This window comes from Ahaetulla prasina, chromosome 2 (genome assembly GCF_028640845.1).
Source record: "Ahaetulla prasina isolate Xishuangbanna chromosome 2, ASM2864084v1, whole genome shotgun sequence".
Taxonomy (NCBI): domain Eukaryota; kingdom Metazoa; phylum Chordata; class Lepidosauria; order Squamata; family Colubridae; genus Ahaetulla; species Ahaetulla prasina.
In genome coordinates this window covers 79,131,452-79,145,965 of record NC_080540.1, presented here as the reverse complement: position 1 = coordinate 79,145,965, position 14,514 = coordinate 79,131,452, and the positions used below count along the sequence as shown (strand labels likewise).

At 41.2% G+C, this 14,514-nt stretch overlaps 1 non-coding gene across 1 annotated transcript; it reads right to left on the bottom strand.

The window, feature by feature from the left end:
- Positions 1–1,848: 1,848 nt before the first annotated feature.
- TRNAK-UUU (transfer RNA lysine (anticodon UUU)) lies at positions 1,849–1,921 on the bottom strand. The gene has a single exon. It is a non-coding gene; the product is annotated as a tRNA-Lys (tRNA).
- Positions 1,922–14,514: the final 12,593 nt, after the last annotated feature.

Below are 14,514 nucleotides of genomic sequence, written 5' to 3'. Positions count from 1 at the left end.
CAACTCAGTTGTTATGTGAAGCAGATGCTAAGTGAAACCGTGATTGTGCTTATGCTCTTATTTCAGCTAAATTAGGCAGTCATTAAACAAGGACAATCTGAATAAGCAAAGAAAGTTCTTCATTAGTATCAAGAGGAAGTTACCAAGTGGAAAAATAAAGCAGTGAAGCCATATACTCCTGTGCTATATTTTCTGTGAGAAAAGGACATGGATGCAACCTGATTTCGCTGTGGCTGAAAAGAGGAGATCTTGGTTTGTGGCAAAGAAAGAATTGCACTTGGGTCCCTCTAGATTAGGGCTGGGCAACTATGGTGCCCACGCATGTCTGCCTGACATGTGGCAGAACATTCCGTGCCCGTATGGGCCTTACCAGCCACCTGCGGACACACCGTGTACACCACACAAACGGTTAGATGTCAAGGTCCTCTACACCTTGACGAACACTATAGCAAACATCAGATTTATGGACTATCTTTTATTCAGGAAGTCAAGGCAGCGTGTATAGTGCTCCTTCCTCTCATTTTTCTCCACAACAACCCTGTGAGGTAGATTGGGCCGAGGGAGAATATGTTAGCTTTGTTGAATACAAATAAATTGTGCAAAATTATTGCCTGAGCCATGTTCAACTTATTCCCTGGATTTCTTCGCCCTAGTGCCTCTCAGGATATGTTTGGCTACAATTCTCATAATTATAGGATTTATGGGAGTTGTAATTCAACCTATCTAGTAGGATCCTGATTGGAAAAGACTGCAGTAAAGCAAATCACATTACAAAATTCTGAGCTATAAAGTAAGCTTATTCTGAGTTACACTTAAGTTGCAGTCACGGAACAGAAGAATGTGGGTCAGAAACGGACTAGAGCCATGTCACGGGACCCAGTATAATGTGTTCATGCCTGGCAAAGAGGATGGGAGGCCTGATTGTGAAGGAAAGTTAAACATTAGGTCTGAATATGAATCCAGAGTGATTCAGTGTGACATTTAAAAATCTCTTAATGTACTAAATTGAGCAGGCAATCAAGAGGTGTGCTGCTAAGGATATGAACACATTTTTTGTTAATAAAATGTGAATCAATCAATGATATTTTTATACAGGTAGTCCTTTAATTGGGACCCACAACTCAGTTGTTATGTGAAGCAGTTGCTAAGTGAAACCGTGATTGTGCTTATGCTCTTATTTCAGCTAAATTAGGCAGTCATTAAACAAGGACAATCTGAATAAGCAAAGAAAGTTCTTCATTAGTATCAAGAGGAAGTTACCAAGTGGAAAAATAAAGCAGTGAAGCCATATACTCCTGTGCTATATTTTCTGTGAGAAAAGGACATGGATGCAACCTGATTTCGCTGTGGCTGAAAAGAGGAGATCTTGGTTTGTGGCAAAGAAAGAATTGCACTTGGGTCCCTCTAGATTAGGGCTGGGCAACTATGGTGCCCACGCATGTCTGCCTGACATGTGGCAGAACATTCCGTGCCCGTATGGGCCTTACCAGCCACCTGCGGACACACCGTGTACACCACACAAACGGTTAGATGTCAAGGTCCTCTACACCTTGACGAACACTATAGCAAACATCAGATTTATGGACTATCTTTTATTCAGGAAGTCAAGGCAGCGTGTATAGTGCTCCTTCCTCTCATTTTCTCCACAACAACCCTGTGAAGTAGATTGGGCCGAGGAGAATATGTTAGCTTTGTTGAATACAAATAAATTGTGCAAAATTATTGCCTGGGCCAGCATGCTGGCTCAGGAATTCTGGGAGTTGAAGTCCATAGGTCATAAAGGGGCCATAGTTGCCCAGCCCTGCTCTAGATGTACATGTGCTGGCAGCGTAAGGCATAAAATACAGCCGCCCGAACAGGGACTTGAACCCTGGACCATCAGATTAAAAGTCTGATGCTCTACCAACTGAGCTATCCAGGCTCTTGTGCTTTGCACTTCAGAGCTAGGAAATTTTGCAATATTGATCTGGAGATCTTAAACACATCAGCAGCACCTCTCTCCTCTGGAGCCTCTTATTGCTTACAGAGCTGGTGCCAACACTTTGAACAACTGTCTCTTCCCTCCGCTGCAAACACCAGGAAAATGTTTACAGGTGGTTTTTTAAAAAAAAAGCATGGTATAAATCAAGACACTGTATCTCCAGAGAAATGCATGGAAATTACTCTGGTCTCCAGATGTGTTGGTCAATGAAATGGAAACCCAACATACTAAATAGCCTTAAATTTAAGAAGGATGTTCCAACCATTTCCAGCAATTATCAGCTCTGCCAAAGATGGGGGAGCAGGGGGAGAGCTGTTGGCTGCTAACTGACATATGCTAAAACTACTAATGCCACTAAACGCTAATGTCCCAAGCCAAGAAATGAATTCTCCTCCCAGCAGAAACTGCTTGGGGTAATACATATACTCAGCCAGCCAGTTAATTTTGGTCCTCTATAGCCTTGTATAAATTACTTGCATGTCATCCAGCATACGATTTCTAGGAACTGAAGAAGAAGATTGGCCAGCTTGCTTGGAACAGGAACTGGATACAGTTTGGAACATTGTGAGAAAGATTCTCAAATGTTCTGAAAGTTATGAGGCTTCTTAGGCTAAAAAAGAAGTTTGTGCTATTTCCAGGTGTTTGTTTTAATGCAGGTAGTCCACGCTTAACATCCATACCTTCAGGTACCGTTCAAAGTTTCAATAATGCTGAACAAGGGGACTTACCAGTGGTGGGATCCAGCCAGTTCGCACCTATTCGTGAGAACCGGTTGTTAACTTTCTAAGCAGTTCAGAGAACCAGTTCTTGGAAGAAATCTTATTTTGTTTGGTTTTTTCCACTTTACAGGGCTAATCCTGTAAGGAAGGCAGGAAGGAAACATTCTGGTGGTGTTTCTAGCCTAATCTCTATTGCTCCGCTTACAGAAACTGCCTCTCTGGTTAACCCTTATTACATTGTAACAGCTAAGGCGAAGCGCCTATCAGCCTGACTGATATTGAGTTGGCCACGCCCACACGGTCACATGACCACCAAGCTACGCCTACCCAGCTGGTCATTAGGGCAGAGAACTGGTTATTAAATTGTTTGAATCCCACCACTGGGACTTACAGTATTCTTTGTAGTTGCATGTTGCATGTTGCATGTTGCAGCAACCCACATGGTCACATGATTGCAATTTGGATGCTTGGCAGAAAGCTTCCATTTATGAAGTCACAGTGTCCCATGTTTATGTAATTGAAGTTTGCAACTTTCCCTGGACAAGAATGAAACTCTGACTTTGGGTTTTACCGATTAAACAGATAGATTTTTATAGAAATGGCTTGTTCGTGTTATTATAAAAAAACAAAAAGTTGATGGTAATGCCTTATTTTACTGTAACAGAGAGAGTCAAGAGTCAATGCTTCTTTTTGCTTTTCTTATCTTTCCTCACTTCTCTTTCTCCTCCCAAACCCTGATTTTCTATTTACTTGGTATTTTGTAGTTTATAATACTTCATAACCCAATAAAAATTTAAACATGGAGAAGTTTGCAACTTTCCTGGCTGGCTTCCAACCAGCAAAGTCAATGGGAAAGCCAGCGGGAGGTTGCATATGGTGATCACATGACCATCAGACAACGCAGCACAATGGTGGCTGGGACTATTCCAATTTGCTATTATAAGTCAGTTCAACCATCTGAAGTTGTGCCTTATAATCATCACTTAGTGGGACAGTTCCCTGTACCTATTACCAGAGGTGGGTTTCAGCAGGTTCTGACCAGTTCTGGAGAACCGGTAGTGGAAATTTTGAATAGTTCGGAGAACCGGTAGGAAAAATGCTGATTGGCCCCCATCTATTCTCTGCCTCCCGAGTCCCAGCTGATCAGGAAGAAATAGAGATTTTACGGTATCCTTCCCCTGCCATGCCCACCAAGCCACACCCACAGAACCAGTAGTAAAAATTTTTGAAACCCACCACTGCCAATTACCATTGGTAATTGAAGATTGTTTGTAACCTTGTTAAAGGTGTGTGTGTATTGTGAGTGGGGGGGAAGACAAGGAGAGAGAGAAATGGCTGAGTATGCACTCCAAGAGCCTGCTTGTTGCAAGTGCCACTAGAGAACAGAAGCAGCAAAGCCTACTGCCAACAACAGTAGCTGCTGCTGCTGCCGCTGCTTCTGCTATCAAAGAAATGGGAACAAACAACAGCCCAGCGCTGGAGCTGTTCATCTGGAAGCAAATGCACAAAGAAAAGGCAGCTGGGCAACCAGCCGTATGAAAGAGGGAAGAGAAGCTGCAATTATCTGCCGCTCCTTCCTGTCGCTAAGTAGAGGTTGTTACAAGAAATTCAGTCATCCGAGATGGCTGCACAAAAGCATTGGCTTCTTTGAGGAGGGAGGGAGCCCCAAGGTCAGGTCCACTCTGCCCAAGATTGGTGTTCTTGCTCTTCTCCCGGCAAAAATGAGACATGTTATCTCCTGTCCTAGATTTTGATGGGCAGCTCATCTGTTTGGCTGGTCTGCCACAAACAGCACCTTGATTACAGAAGGCCTTTGTCCACATTATCATGTTAAGGCTAAATAATAATAATAATAATCCCAGTGGGTTACAGTGCATTCCACATGAATGGCAAATGGCAGAGCGGTGGTCCCATTTACACTTGTGGTGGAATTAAACACGATGCAGCAAACCTCATCAGGCTGAGGGGAAGTGCTGAGAGATGTGAGGGAGTGGAGTGAGGCAGTTCCAATAAGAAAAAGGGGGCAGAGTTCAGGCCTGGTTACCGAATCCTTCCTCCTTGAGCATTTTCCCCATGAGGGGCACCCTGCTCAGATGCTTTTGTCCTCTCAAAACATCTTTAGCGTTTCTGAGGACTTGGAGCAGGAATTGGCTGGAGGAGGAATTATTGTATAGAGGGGGAAAAATACCACTGTTTGAAAAGTCATCCACCGTTTGAAAACAGAGAGGCCAGCCCCGCTGTTAGGTGGAGCAAGGCAAAGGGTGCATGGCTGCTTGTGTTAAAATTGTACAAACCTGACTTGCTATATTTGGTTCACTGTCAGGTGGGAAAAACCAGATCCACACTTGATCCACACTTGAAGGATTCCAATTAAAATGAATAATAGAATAACAGAGTTGGAAGGGAACTTGTAGGTCATCTAGTCCAACCCCCCACTCAAGCAGGTGACCGTTCACCATTTCTGACAGATGGCAAGTCTTCTTGAAAGCTTCCAGTGATGAAGCTCCCACAACTTCAGAAGGCAAGCTGTTTTACTGATTGATTGTTCTCACCGTCAGAAAATTTCTCCTTATTTCTAGGTTGCATCTCTCCTTGATTAGTTTCCTTGTCTGGCCTTCAGGTGCTTTGGAAAATAGGTTGACGCCCCTCCTCCCTGTGACAGCAATATTGGAACACTGCTATCATGTCTGATTTATTGCTAAATAGTCTAGGAATTTTCTCAGCTAATGGTTAGCCTCTGCTTGGAGTTAGAAAAGTATTAACTGAAATCAAGGAGGGGGTAGACTTACTCCACTTATGGCTATGTAGGGATTCTAGGCTGATCCCTCTTTTAACTCTGCCCCCAGGTTCTACCACCTCATTCTACATTCTCTCTGGGTGCAGTGACCATAACCACTTGGAAAAAAATAATAAAAGATAAACTTAAAAAGGGGGCAGATCTGAAAGAGGTTCATAAATATTTTTTTTAAAAATGTTTTTGCTTATAACTTTGTTGTATAACTGATCATTCAAGAGAAAAACAAAAATAAATAATTAAGCTGAATAAATCTAAAGGACAGTTTTCTGAAAATAAAAAAGCTGCTCTTTATAATAATAACTGCGTGCCACAGAATCCATGGGCATCCTCCTCTGAAAAGATCCAGGTTTGCCATGCATTTAGAGCAATCATAGCTGTCTCTTTCTCTTTGCTTCCATCTAGTGGTCATAAAGATTCCTGCAGCCCAGACGTGGTAATCCTGAAAGGGCTACAGTTCTGATATAATTGTTACTGCTTGACTGTTTAAAATAAAACTTTTCTGTTGATGAAGGGAGCTTTAAGGTCTGACGTCACATTGTTCGCCCAGGGAGATTAATAGCTTCAGAACATCAGGCTTTGAATTCAGATCTCCATATAAGATATAATTTATATATGATGATTTCCTGCAATTATTTCCTTTCTATAATGGCCACCAAATATAGGTGGTCCTTATTTAACAACCAGAATTCAAACCTAAATGTTAAGTGAAGCTGTTGCTAAGTGAAACGGAAACATGCTTATGATCTCCAAAGTTTGTAAATATGAGGATTGTTCACAAAATGTCAGGCCACTTAGGTAAATCAGACAGGAAACATGATTAGATGAATTAATTCTACTTTACTGAAAGGTTACATTAAGATTTGAGAAAACATCCACTTTGAGAAAATTGCTGTGAAACTGTGGCTTTAGTAACAACTATATTAATTTATTTAAAGTCTATTAAATTCAACCAAATCAAATTTTTCTTCTTTCCACATGTTGAATTGTGCCCAACAATTCCTTTTCAAAGGCCAAGGACAACCCTTGGTCCTAAATAGGTATGTATCGTAGGTACATAAAAAAGTTGCATCCTGCTTCTGTAAACCTATAAACCAGGGGTCTCCAACCTTGGCAACTTTAAGCCTGGAGGACTTCAACTCCCAGAATTCCCCAGCCAGCTTTGCTGGTTGGGGGATTCTGGAAGTTGAAGTCTTTCAGGCTTAAAGTTGCCAAGTTTGGAGACCCCTGCTATAAACTGTCAACTGGGATTAAGCTCCACTGAACTCAGTGAAACTTGCTATTGAGTGGCTATGGAATAGATTTCACTGAAAACCACTGCACTCTTCCTCAGCTCTTCCTTTTTTTCTATTTGTGTCCAGATAAAAGATACTGAAATTGATTCTTGATATTTCATGGCAGGCATGACTGCATGTTTCCTAATTGCTGTGTTTTAAATATGGGGTGTTGATCCTGAAGCCTCTGATGATTCCATGTAGAATAGATAAACTCCAACTCTCAAAAGGAGAAATCCAGGCATCCTTGACTGAAATTCTGAAATGCTTCCAACTCAATGCCTAAACAAGACAGGTCTACAATTGCAAGAGATAAAATGCTGCATTCTTAAGTATAATTTGGGTCTTCGGTGTCTGTCCAAATTCTGTTTTATCATATTGGGAAATTAATCAAAGCATGAGCTTTGACGTGTTCCTCTTTGCTTTCTTGCTGCTTTGAATGATCAATCTGAATAATGTCTTTTCATTCTGAGCCTGGGTTAACCTAGTGGTGACTCATGGATAACCTGGCAATTTGTCCTGGAAGCTAGCACATCTCTTAAGAAAGTTCCTGAATAATGAAATGACCATGGATCTCTGAAGAGATGGGCTTTTGGAAACGCAGGGACAACAAACACACTTTAAACTCAGCATTTGAATAGAAATAATTCATTGCATTCAGTGCTTTCATATATCCATTCTGCTGCACAGTAGCGTACTGGTAGCTATCTACCCACTGTTACCTTGGTGACAAGATCCTGTAACCTTGATTTTTTTTTTTTTTGCCTAGCTTCTAAGCTATGGAAGTGTTAAAAAGCATTATTGTTTTAGGATTTGAGCATAAATGGTCTTCTCCTGAACCTGAGATGATACCAAATGCTGTTTGGAAACCGAAATCGTGGTGGGCATACATGGATTTTTTTTTTAAAAAAAATTGCTGGTACCTGGATATTAACCCAAAGAATTATCCCCTTACTTGGCTCTATACAAAATGGAAACTTCCTCTTTTAAGCAACAGAAAAGGCAACCTGGACAAAAGAACTGTTTTGCAGCATCTTCTGCATTTTTCTGGAGGCAGGCTCTGGAGGCAGACCTGCAATCCTGGTCCTAAGGATCACTAAGCCCACAGTCATAAAATGCAGCAAGTTTACAATGGATTTGTGAATTTGCCAGCTATGGGGTTCATATCTTTCACGGATATATTTCAAATGAAATATTGTGGAATGGATATTGTGGCACTCACTCGTGGCTTCCTCCTGTTGCAGTTTAATGATATTTAGTTTATTCAATTTAGGTGCTGCCTGACTCCAAAATGACTCTGGGCTGTACACAATAAAACCAAATAAAATAGAAAATCCAGTATGGAATAATGACATTATGTAGGAGAAGAACAACTGGTAGCGAGTCTAGCTAACAACACCTATGCCCTGACCATTTGACAGGGACTCTAATCGCCCCACTCCAAGGCCAGAGAGCATCCCGGACTTTAAGCTTGAAAATGGGTCAAATCAATCTGGAGCTGTGGAAAGAGGGGGAAAAAAAACCTTCCAGTGCTTCTCTGTGGGAAGGACAGGTGGGCAATCATTCTGAGCACTGGTGGCAATTGTTCCTTCTCCTCCCTGTCCTGGAGCACAGAGTGACATGCATTTATTTATCTGCAAGGTTTATAAGCTGCTGCAGACAAAGCCATTGCTAAGCAGTCTACCTTATATTTCTCTGGGCACATTTTTGCAAACACAGAGAGATATACCATGCAAGGAGCGCATACACCCCCCATGGATGTACACAAGGGACTTTGGTACACAGAAGAAAGTGAGTTGTTTCCTAAGGTCACAGTCTATAAAGAAATTGGGGTGGGGAGATCTTTCATGTTTTGCATACTTTCTCTGACTTGTATTAATAACCTGCAACATTGCCATTTACATAGCAGTCATTCCCACTGGATTCAATGGCAGTTACTCTCAGATACTATGCACATATAGAGTTCCCATCAGAAGATATTAAGACTGCATTGTAAATCTTTTCTGCATGTTTTTAATCTTATTGCCCAGCCATTGCACTGATGGCTTAGCTAGCAGTATAATTCTACTTGGGCAGCTGGCATTTTCTTTTTATGTATCAAACGTGATGCATTCCTTCAATTGTGTAATCAGTTGAGTATTTCAGTTCACAGATGAAATGTTGTATAGACATGTGACGCCCAATGATCTACAAGGCACATGTTTTCTTAATGGAGAAACTGAATCGATGCAAAGGCTCGTCCATACAGCTGCATCGCTTTACTTCTTCCGTGCAGCCCCTCCCGTCCAAGAAATGGGATGAAATCATGTCAGCATGAACTGTACTGCCCCACAGCCAACCCTTCATGTGCATCCAGAGCTGAGCCACGCTGTGCTGTGCTGCTGTTCGTACAACAGCTCTGGGCAACATTGGAAGGCATTGGAAGATTTTGTTGACTGATATTCAATGTCACAATTGTAAGAAAACCAGTCTAAGTGCAGAACATGTGCTGGGATGGTAGATGTCATTCCAGGCTCATGTTCAATTTCTTCCCTACTATTTTTTAAAATATGTATATATAAGATATTTGCCAATTTATCAAACTTATGACTACTAGATATAATCACAGTTCATTTTGCTTAAGTGCAATATACAATAATGATGGCAGGGTCTGTGCAGCCGAAAGATTTCTTAGGAGTCAGAGTTCATTATAATGGTCATTTTATTCAACCTTGGAGAACGGTGTTCAGATGTGAGATCACTTAGGTACATCATATATTTTGTCCAAAATTATTATTTACATGTCAGCTAGGTTGATTTGCTGATCACTATGGGGTAGCAAAGAACTATTTTTTCTTAGCTGCCATCAAGTGGCTACACATACACACATACATAGTGCTTTACAGTCCTCTCTAAGCGGTTTACAGAGTCAGCATATCTCCCCCAACAATTTGGGTCCTCATTTTACTGACCTCAGAAGGATGGAAGGCTAAGTCAACCTTGAGCTGGTAAGAATTGAACTGCCGAACTGCTGGTAGCCAGAAATCACAGAAACAGCTTGTAGTACTGCATTTTAACCACTGTGCCACCACAGCTCTTAATGCTGGCATTGGTAAGAGTAGTTGTAGAGCTGAAGTTTGGGAAATCAAATTATCCATTCTCCTGCCAAACTTGCCTCCTGTATAGAGCTAGGTGCTACATTCCTAGATACTAGAGTTATACAGTTAAGTTAATATTCTTTGATTTTGCATGGCTTTGTTTTTTGTTATTTTTTTGAATCTACCTTTAATGATTTAAATATTGCTTTTATCCTGCCTTCCCAGTATGTGTGATCTCCTTATCCATTTTGCAACCTGATGGAATGAAACAGTACAATTAGAATTCTTTGTTTGAAGCCAGATCACTAAAAGGATGATATTGCTGGTGATGCAGATATCTTTATATCCAAGGATCCCGTTCTGAAGATTAACTAAGAACGTTGGCCTAGATTATAAATATTATTGATTGATAGCGGCATATTCTTGATGAAAGTCATTATGGGGTTTGGTTGGCTTCTTTTTCTGATTCAACATGACACATTCTGAGCTGTTGCAATGGATCTTTCAAAAAAACCTACCAGCGTTTTCCTCTTACCAAGCTTCCCAAAGCAAGAATACCATATTTCTATACCTCACTGCTACCCTTCAAGGCTCCATTGTAAGTGTGGGCCAACGAATAAGAGACCCCCGAGGAAGGGTCATAAAATCAGTCCCAAAGCCTCCTATGGAGCTGTGACTAGAAGCAGTGTTCGCCTGAACATTGCATCTATCCAAATTGAGTTAAAGAGTGAGGGAACAAAAGAGCACAAAAAAGCTTAAAAATTCCTGCCAGCCCACCCACATTTCAGAGAAATTGTGTAGCATATAAAATGACTATATTTGAAAGGAGCTTTTGATTTTCCTCGGCCCCTCCCAAATTAGAGAATAAAAACTCTCCATAGCTTTGTGTAATAGTTATTAGTTACACTGAGTTTTTGAAGGCTTTATGTACGTATTGAGGGCTACATACTGAAACGAATTGTATGTTTGGGCCCTGAGCCTTAAGCTTTCTCTCCACATGCCTGCAGCTCAAACACAAACAAACAAACAAACCCTTAGAAAAGAATATTTGTAGATCAGGATTGAACAGTAGAGTCCTTGTTGTCCCCTGAGCTTGTCTGTTTGCTTATAGATATTCCATTACCCAAAGGTAACATCTTCAATCTAGAAGGGAGTGGGATTTGCAAGCTCATGAACAGAAGCTCATCAAATTTACAAACCACACACAACTGGGGGATGGGCAGATTGCTAACACCACAGAAGGTTCAAAAAGTTCTTGACAGACTTGAATTTTGGGTTCCACCCAACAAATTCAGTTCAATGGTAAGAAATATAGATTGGGGGGGAGGGAACAGAAAAGTCTGGACATCCTGGTAAACCATAAATTAAACATGAGTCAGCAGCAGTGGTGAAATCCAATTTTTTTTACTAACGTGGCTTGGTGGGCATGGTGTGGCTTGGTGGGTGTGGCAGGGGAAGGATACTGCAAAATCCCCATTCTCTCCCCACTCCTGGGGGAAGGATATTGCGAAATCTCCATTCCTACCCCACTCTGGGGCCAGCAAGAGGTGGTATTTGCCGGTTCTCTGAATTACTCAAAATTTCCGCTACCGGGTCTCCAGAACCTGTCAGAACCTGCTGGATTGCAACCCTGGTCAGCAGGATGCTGCAGCTGCCAAAAGAGCAAATGCAGTCCTGGACTCCCTTGACAGAAGTATCGTGTCAAGATCTTGGGAAGGGATGTTCTGCTCTGTGCTTCCCTGATCAGACAATACCTGGAATGCTGTGTGTTATTTTGGTTACTATGATGGAAGAACAACCCTGAGGAACTGGAAGGGGTGCAGGCAAAAATAACAAAGGTGGTGAAAGACTGGGTGACTAAATCTTATGAAGAACATAGGAAGTCTACAGGGAAAGGTTGAACAACCATTTGCATCCTATCCCCACCTCTGAATACATATGAGGTTTTAATCTCTGAATCATGAGATATGGCAGCTTTGGTTTCACAATAAAGTGAATACGACAATAAAGTGAGTCACAAGAATTGTTTGGTTTCCCAGTGCATATAGTGCAGGTTATTAAGTGTGCAATGGGCAATGTCTAAAAACAATACACATACAGTATTGTGCAATAATATACAGCAATGGGGAAAAAAACCTTTATTGTTAAAAAATGCTAATTATCCCGAGTCTTCAGCGAGTCGTAATCTTTCTGCTGGTGGAGGGTCTTGTAAAAAAAGAAACAGTATCTGCAAAGCGCAATAAAGGGAAGCGCAATAAAACAAGGCTTACTTGTGTTCTGGGAAATGAAGATAAATGACTGTAGAAAATATATATATTGCTAGCTACAAAATCAAAATAATAATAATAATAATAATATTTTAATTTGTATACCGCCCTTCTCCCGAAGGACTCAGGGCGGTGAACAACCAAATAAAATACAAACACAAACACATACAATAATAAGAACCAAGAGAGCTGAGTATGGGAGAAGGAAAAATTGACAGAATGAATAAAATGGGACCTTGTATTCCAGTGGTGTCAGGTATGGGGAGATATAATGGTGGGAGGCAGGGCAGGCTGTTCACTAGGAGCATAACACTAATGTCTTGTACTGGACACACGTTCCAGCCCATTGAGCTCAACCTCTTTATCTGGTCAGTGGATCAATCGTGGGCCAGGTCTCAGGCTGTTGCTTTTAAATGCCATGACAATCTTAGTGGTGGCTCCTTTTTTTATGGAACATCATTCCCCCTGAGGCATGACTGGCCCACACCTTGTTGATTTTCTGAAAAATTCCTGAAGGCCTAATTTTTGACAGCAGGCCTGGGCCCATGAATGGAGATGGAACTGATCAAGTGGTTCGTTTAATTCTGCTGTCATGAGGGGGAGAGGTGGGGTTTTATGGGGTTTTATGCAGGGGGTGAAATGCTCCTGGTTTGGACTGGATCACCCGATCCAGTAGTGATGGGGGTGGGTGGTTCGGAGAACTGGTAGCAAAAATCCCTGCCACCCCCCATGCCCAGCTGAGCTACGCAATCATCAGAGGTTTTTATTTATTTATTTATTTTTAAAGGCATTTTTTCTTTGGCCAAAAAAATGCTTTTAAAAGTAAAAAAAAAGCCTCTGATGATCGCGCGGCTCATCAGAGGCTTTTAAAAGCATTTTTTACAACCTCTTCGAAGAGGTTGTAGAAAAATGCTTTTAAAAAGTTCCTCTGATGATCCCAGCTGAGTTGCCTGATCGTCAGAGGCTTTTTTTTCTTTTAAAGGCAAAAAAAATGCTTTTAAAAGAAAAGAAAAGCCTCTGACGATCAGACAACTCAGCTGGGATTGTCAGAGGAGTCTTTTAAAAGGCATTTTTCTACAACCTCTTCAGCCTCTTCACACACCCCCACCAAGCCATGCCCACATAACCGGTAATAACAAATTTTACATTTCACCCCTGGTTTTATGTTATGTAGTTCTAACATAAGACACCAGGATATAAACTGACAGCAAACAGCAATCATTACTAGAGCTGATGATGTTACCTAGTTAGGGTAATGACACATCTGCAAGGAAACAAACAAGCTGAGAGAGCACCAAGGACCCCTCATGTATTTCTAAAGTTGTAAGGTGCCCAGGGTCATCTATGCGTTGAGTTGGGCAGCTATATAAATTTGTACAATAAGTAAATAAAATCACAAGAGCTGATGACATACCAGATGTTGGATAACCATTCATCAGAAGTGGTGTAGGTGTGCTGCTAAGCAGGGGTTGGACTAGAAGACCTCCAAAGTCCCTTCCAACTCTGTTATTCTATTCAGTAGTATTATTTAACATTTCCCAAGATGTGCATGTGGTTTGTAAGCAGGTATGAAAAACACCGCCGTAACCAAGGGAATGGAAAAGATGAATTTCTTTTTAAATATCAGGATAGGATAATGCTAAAGTACTTTCTATCACCTGTAGTTTTCTCACCTGCTACTGAGATTATACTTAAGAGTTTGCAATTCAAAGTTCAACATTACACTGAATGAGAACTTCCAGATGTACCAACTGGATTTGGAAGAGGTGGGGGTAATTGAGATCAATGGAGAATGGAGAAGGAAAAGGAGTTTTAAATAAATGCCTATTTTGCTTTATTGATTATAAAAGTTTTTTGACTGTTTGGGTTACAACCAATTGTGAATAGCCCTTAAAACAACAGGAGTGCTAGGCCACCTCTTCTGTCTATTGTAGACTTTATATGGTGATCAAGAAGCAACAAATTGAGCATAATAGAAATAGAAAATTTAGGAAAAGAATGTGCTGAGGGGTGTAACAATGTTGTGTCATCAGTGGCATTTGCAGGGTGTCAGCAACATCTGCAAAATGGCATGCATATCATCTTGTTACAAGCCCTGCCCTCTTTTGTGTGTGTGTGTAAATGGCATGTGCATGTGTGTGTACAAAAAGGGGAGGGCTTGCACACTATAGCACCTCATTGGAATTTTTCTCCTCCCTTTGCCTGTCCCAAATGCCTATGACTGCCATTTATTTAATTATAGGTAGTCCTCGACTTGCAACAGTTCATTTAGCGACCACTCAAAGTTACAAGGGCACTGAAAATTGTGACTTATGATCATTTTTCACAGTTACGCCTTTGCAGCAACCCTATGATCATGTGATCAGAATTCTGATGCTTGGCAATTGGTTCACATTTATGAC